The sequence below is a fragment of the Etheostoma spectabile genome, chromosome 19, assembly GCF_008692095.1.
Source record: "Etheostoma spectabile isolate EspeVRDwgs_2016 chromosome 19, UIUC_Espe_1.0, whole genome shotgun sequence".
NCBI lineage: Eukaryota > Metazoa > Chordata > Actinopteri > Perciformes > Percidae > Etheostoma > Etheostoma spectabile.
In genome coordinates, this window is record NC_045751.1 from 2,159,184 (window position 1) to 2,165,842 (window position 6,659).

Sequence of the window (6,659 nt, forward strand, 5' to 3'; positions counted from 1 at the left end):
CCCCGGTGCAGGCTTGACTTATTTATTCTATCATTTCCTTTGCACTATAATGCGGAATTATCTTTTCACAGTTCAGTTTTTCAACATAAAGCTATATGTTATGTTGGGGGAATTAAGTGGAGGAGGAGGGTTTGAGAGAAGATGGCTGCGTGAGTGCTGCTTTCCCATGACTGAGACACTTTGCTCTCTTCAGTGACTTTGGATAGCAGCATTTTAAGCCAGCACCACCTTATCCATTTTGCCTCGTCTTTTGAGCGCCGCTGTCACAACAACAGCAAAATTGGAAATCGAACGTGTGGTGACAGCATTAACTGCGCTGTGTCAAAACTGGCCAAGTGCTAATTGTTTGAGCTTGGAACTGTAAAACATGCAAGACATTGGAGGCGCTGGGAAGCACTCTGCTAGAGTTCTTACTGGCTATAAACTGGGAATTGACACACATGCTCATTTGCATGCTTAAACACACATTAACACACACAGACTTGAACACCTCACACTGTAGCCTACTCTACCTTTAATCCCTACCTTTTCATTTGACTCAGACAGCAATATATTACAATGCATATGGTCAGGTAGCCTTTTTTAGGCCTTTTGTTGCACCACATTGCCTCCTAACGTGTAACCTATTGCAGATTACAAATTCATAATTTTTCAACCATCTGTTGGAGACATGAACCAGTTATTTTTTGAGCTTTGGAAACCACTACGCCTATTTATGTTCCTATAGTGTTCTACATGGTGCCTAAAATCCCGTCTTCATGACTTGTAGCCTCTCTACTGCATTGCCCTCACTGATTGATAAGAATAGTATAGAGTCCCCTAGTGGCCCGACTGGCACACTGAGCGCACAGCTCGACTGGAAATAAAGGTTCACTTTCACCTGATTGACAGACTGTGTTGCGGGACTGACTGACTGACTGACTGACTCTCCCTGCTTCACTGATATTCTTGCTGCTTTGGGAAACGTGAGCTCTTTAAAAAGCAAAGTCAACTTTAAACAACCCCCCCCCCCACATACACACACCCACACACCGCACACCCCGCGAAAATAAAATGTCTTCTAAAAATAAGACAGATGAGACGAGAGACCTCTGGAGAGTTGCAGGAATGCACTTTGAAAATTCTTCACAAATCAATCAGGGCTCGCTGAAAAGGCTTCCGCAACTCTAAAAGAGTCCACCACATGAACTGTAGGCTACGAACATGACAGCGAGCTTAGAATAACATGTTTCAGCTGGCGGGGTTTGTGTTGTTTGAATGGGGGGAGAAAAAATATCAAGCGAAAAAAATCAGCTGTAACCTACTCCAAACGCAATAGTCTATAATAAGATAATATATACACTACGTGTGGGGATGATTTATTAAAACACATTTTAATGATCATGATCGCCTCTCCAAACCAACACAAACCGCCCACCCTGACAACAAATAGTCCACCTGCACATCCACCCGTGTAGACTGTGTGCACACACCTTCTCACAATAGGTTCATGAACGATCATGAGATTGAATGCCATACAGTAATGTGGCTCGGAAAGCGCTGATGTATCCAAGGTTGCGCGCATTCATAATTCTAATAATTTATAATAAACTGCCTAAAACAATTACCGACAGCTAAATAAAAACGGCTGTATCCCTCAACACGCCAGCCAGCATATAGCCCCTACGCATTAGGAGACTAAAGCTGGTAAATACAGGTAGAACTCCAGCTCATATGTTTGAACCAACTTCATGAGGCTCTATACGCACACCTGAAATCACTGCGGCAGCAAATTCAGTCCCGACTGGCCGTCACAGCCTCCAACTCCCAGGCTCGTCCAACACGCTTACCTTATCACCATGGTGCGCTCACTTTGGAACTCAGTCTCTCCGTTTTTCATGTACGCAAAGAAGACGAGAGTTATTTTATTTTTTTTACATCCAGTAAGGACAGTCTAGTCCTGGGGAAATAAAAATAACGTGGAGGAAAGAAATCCGTCCTCAGGTTCTCCTTCTTCTCTTCACCCCCCGTTTTTGTTCGCTCTTATTTGGTTTCTTTCCTCGAGTTGTCCGTCACCGGCGCATGGACGGTCTTCGGGGGCGATAGGGCAAAAAGAAAACCACGCACGTGGAGGCGTGCATGTGATGAATATTCTCTGGTTGGGGTCTGTCTATGTTGTGCTCGTTAGATCTCCACGGAGTTGAACGTGGCGAGACTGTGGTTGTTTGAAGAGTGCGGTGTGGCTGGGACACACAGCCCCTCTCTCTCTCTCTTGCTCGATCTCGCTCGCTCTCTCTCTCTCTCTCTCGCGCGCGCGCTCTCTCTCTCTCTCTCTCTCTCTCTCTCTCTCTCTCTCTCTCTCTCTCTCTCTGTCTGTCTGTCTGTCTGTCTGTCTGTCTGTCTGTCTGTCTGTCAGTCTGTCTCTTTCTTTGTCTTTCTGCACCGAGACCTGAGCACAGACTGAAACCCCAGGCACAGAAAAACACGGGAATGGAAGAGCAAGTTTTGTGTGTGTGTGTGTGTGTGCGCGCGTGCGTGTGTGTGTGTGTGTGTTTAGGAGGGCTGACGTCACTCAGCGAGGTCCCACTTCCCCAACTCTCCTGGATCAACTCCCCCCAGTCCACTGCAGGAATGTGCACTTGGCTATTTTAGAGGAAGATTTTGTGTGTGTGTGTGTGTGTGAGTGTGTATGAGTGTTTGGGTCTGACTTCATCATTTTATTTTATTTTATTTATTTTTATTTTTTTGGTAACCCATGAGAATAGGAGTGCATGAGTAACACCACATATTTGCACATGTTAGTGATACAGCAACATTACCATGGAGGAGGATAGTAAACACAATCCTGTATATTACGATACAACCAACAGCATATCATTACAAAATCATTTACAAGAGCAATTAAGGGAAATGTGTAAGGAATGGCACACAAAATTGAGACAAAAATGGTAATGACTATATTAAAAAAATTTACCGTCATTGGGGAGAAAATTATTGTGATCCTTAATAAATACCTCAATTTAAACAGTTACAAAAAAATAAACTGCATTCAAATCGTACTAGGTAAGTAAAAGTATAAAAGTATTATGTGCAAATAATTAAAGTGAAAGGGAAAAAATGTTTCCAGGCTAAATGGCTTTTTGTCAAATTTACATTATTAGGTCATTTATTGTACTATTAAATGAGTATTACTGATGCATTAATATGAGAGCAGCATCTACCTATTTTTATACTGTCGGGTGCATTTCTGTATTATAAAACATGAAGTTAAAAGTGCAAGAGTCCCCTGTGAGATGTGGTGGAGTAAGAGGATAAAGTAGTACAATAAAATGAAAATACTTAAAGTAGCTCAGAATTGGCATTAAGTACAGTACTTGAGTAAATATATTTAGTTTCTTTCTACCACTGGTCCTCGCAGGTTGGAGGTGAGGCCTGGCACACATGGATGCTTTGTTGTTTGGATAATGTCAGTGCGTACTCCATAAAAATGCCATCTTGTACAAAATGGTCACTACATACTCATCGCTGAGAGCCACAGGCACACCACAGGGCCCTGTAGGGATATAACATTGATTTTTCTGTCAGACCGGGCTTGACTGTGTGTGCATTCATGTCATCTAACATTCTGTTTATTTGTATCAAAGGTACTGCTTCTGTATGAAGGAAAGCTGCCTTCACATACTGCATTGTGTACAAGTGCAGCCAAGTTGAGAAGTTAGCTTTATAACCCATGTGTAATGATCACACACTTCATGTAAATATTCCGAGATGTCCACATCCACACGCCCACATCACTGAATAGACATAATGGTGCACAACAATGCATAAAGGGACAGTAGTTCTCCTCATAACACAGTCAAGTGCATGGCGCTCTGATGTAAGGGTTACTGAAAAATAACAGCCATGTCCCGGGGAGACAGTTGACTGTGACCAATTGTGTTTTGAAAAAAAGTTGTTTTTGTGGCAGCAACTCAAACCATCTGATGAACAGCCTAGCCCTGCAGACACCAACATCTAGCACCCAACAACAGTACTCAGATAGACAGACTACTGCAGTCAGCAGATCTGTTTTCTTACCTGCACTTAGACATGTCACGTATCTGATTGAGTACCGGTAACTGTGATGGTGATTTATACCTTCAAATTATTCCGAGCTCCGTTTTCTTAGGGCAGAATTTGATACAGCCTCCGCATGTGGATGCATAGGCCAAAATAAAGTATGGGCTTTGTGACAATGAACAATGGAGAAACATGATAAAATTACTGTTATGTGATCTATTACCTTCGATTGCAGATGGCTATAAGAAACCACTGTGGGAGTGATAGCTAGCGGTGTCTAGAGGCAGAATGTACTGTAGATCACGATCTCAGATTATCAGACTTTCACTAAAGCAGTTGTTTGGAAAATATTCATATTTATCAGGAGTGTAGGCTAAAGGTTGGAATGCTATGTTGGTTGTGAAGAAGATATTCAAGATGGATCAACATCTGCTCTCTTTACCAAAATGATTTCAGTCCTTTAGCCTAGGCCTGCTGACATTCACCTTCGATGCGTGACTGTAGGGGGCTTCTTTTTCTTCTTCTTTCTTTCAATCCCTGTATTCATGACCTTTGAATGTAAGTGGCAAAGGTAGGATTTATCAAGAGCCTGCCATGCTGGGTTATCATAGACTACCATCACACGGTAGTCCATGATCCTACTGTCCTATCTGAAGGATCCAAGGCAGAGGAAACCTGAGTGCCAGGTTAAGATGCAGCATTACCACATGCTGCACGTTTGCCTATTGACCCTTGTGTTGTCTTCCCGTCGACCATGCAACTTTGTGTTTTTCTGGATTGAAATTTCAACATTTTGTTGTTCTTTTTCTACACTTTTCTCTACGTTTTTGACAATTTTATTCCATTTTTTTTACATCCTTTTTTGACTTTAAAAAAAATGATGCTTCAGTCAATTTTTTTTTTTTTTAATTGTCGTTTTTTCCAATGTTTTTGATGTTATTTTTTCCGATTTTGTTTTTTGGCCGCTTTTTCAGCATTTAAAAAAAGAATATGTTATAAGGGGCAAGGTTACCTCCCCTTTCTCTGTTCTGCCTGCCCATGAGAGAGAGAGACATCATAGCTTTCAAACGAGCAAAGTGGCAATTGATCATGGCCACACCCTCCCCTCCACCTTGTTTTTCTTTTTTTCTTTCAACATTTGTCACTTTTTTCAACATTCTTTTATCATATTTCTGATACAGATGTTTTTATAAATGGATCAAATTTGACCCGAGGACAACAGGAGAGTTTGGACTCTTGAAAGTAGGAGGGCCCTTTGACTCACTTGGCGTTTTCTTTGTTGTAGGACAATGGCCACACATTACTATTACGTGAGCCAACAGTGTTTGATATACTGCCTCGGGAATGTTTACATATGTGTATGGGTTCAGGCAAAGTGTAGCACTGATTGACATTATTATTACACTATGTAAATACCATGCAAATATAGCTGAAGATGTTAAAGGTTAGACTGTATCAATATGCATTTGCTTTGGATGAATAACTTTAGCAAATCTTTTGATGTTTGCGCTTCTCTGTGCACCTGCCTACACAGTGAATCTACAGGGACTATTCGGATTTTACAAAACTAATAAGCATTGAATATTCTTATTTATTTGGAACTCTGTTAAATTATCTCTTCCTTGTCTCACACGGAACAATGGTAATGGGCTCCCCTACAGGCAGCCAAAGAATCACTTGAATGCAATATTCCATGATGAGTTTACTGTGAAATATCGCACTGCTGGATAAATTGCCATTAAATGTTGTTCAGACATTCATGGTCCCAAGAGGATGAACCCTAATAGCTTAGATGGAGTGCCACCAGAAGGTCAAAGTTGTTACCTATTTTTTTTTTTGTAATATCTCAACATCAAACAAATACCTGCAGAACTAAAGACCCCCATCAGCCTCAGGCTGTACTTTGTGTTAAGTGCTAATTAGCATGTGGTAGCATGCTAAACCAAGGCGGTGAACATGCCAAACATTATTATTGCTAAACATCAACATGTTAGCATTGTCAGCATGAGCATCTTAGCATGCTAAAATTAGCATTTAGCTCAAAGCGCTGCTGTCCCCAAGTACAGCCTCAGCGAGCCACTGGCGTTGCTCTGGACTCAGTCCTTGAAAGTCCCTTGGTGTCACGCTGCTAGAGCGGTGGTACCCAAATGATACATTCTCTTTCAACTGTGTCTTTAGTTTATTGATTTGATTGGATTTCATTTTACAGGGTGGAGTGTCTCAGTAAGGATACAACTACTTCTTAAAGTTATGCTTTTCTCATATGTATCAGCTTAAAACTGTCTGGTTCAGAAACAGACGGGCAACATGGGTAAAACATCAAGTAAGGTCTTCTAAGTTCCAAGAAAATAGGTTTGCTTTTATTCTGCAAAAAAGAGAGGTTTTAAGTGATGCTTGTCAGACGCACGATTAGGCCCAGACTGGATTTTGTTGGCCAACAGGCTGAGGTCAGTTCTATTGTAACTCATTTCAATAACTGCCATATCAGTTAAACGCTAGAGCTGACATTTATTTTAGAATGTTTTTTCTCCTACATCGACATTTCAATTCTGGATACGTTGCATTTACTTCTGATCATACAGCCTGTTTATAATTCTGCATGCAAAACTGGCAATTTAATG

At 41.3% G+C, this 6,659-nt stretch overlaps 1 protein-coding gene across 44 annotated transcripts in view; it reads right to left on the minus strand.

Annotated features, from left to right (window-relative positions):
• Positions 1 to 6,659, minus strand: part of LOC116669415 (receptor-type tyrosine-protein phosphatase delta) — a 370,303-nt gene that overhangs the window by 126,283 nt on the left and 237,361 nt on the right. The window contains exon 1 of one of the 44 annotated variants that reach the window (XM_032499245.1): positions 1,830 to 2,267. The exons of the other annotated variants lie outside the window; for them this stretch is intronic. The gene's annotated coding sequence lies outside the window, so the exon portion shown is untranslated. Of the gene's footprint in view, positions 1 to 1,829; positions 2,268 to 6,659 lie in introns of those variants that run through there. 44 annotated transcript variants of the gene reach the window in all.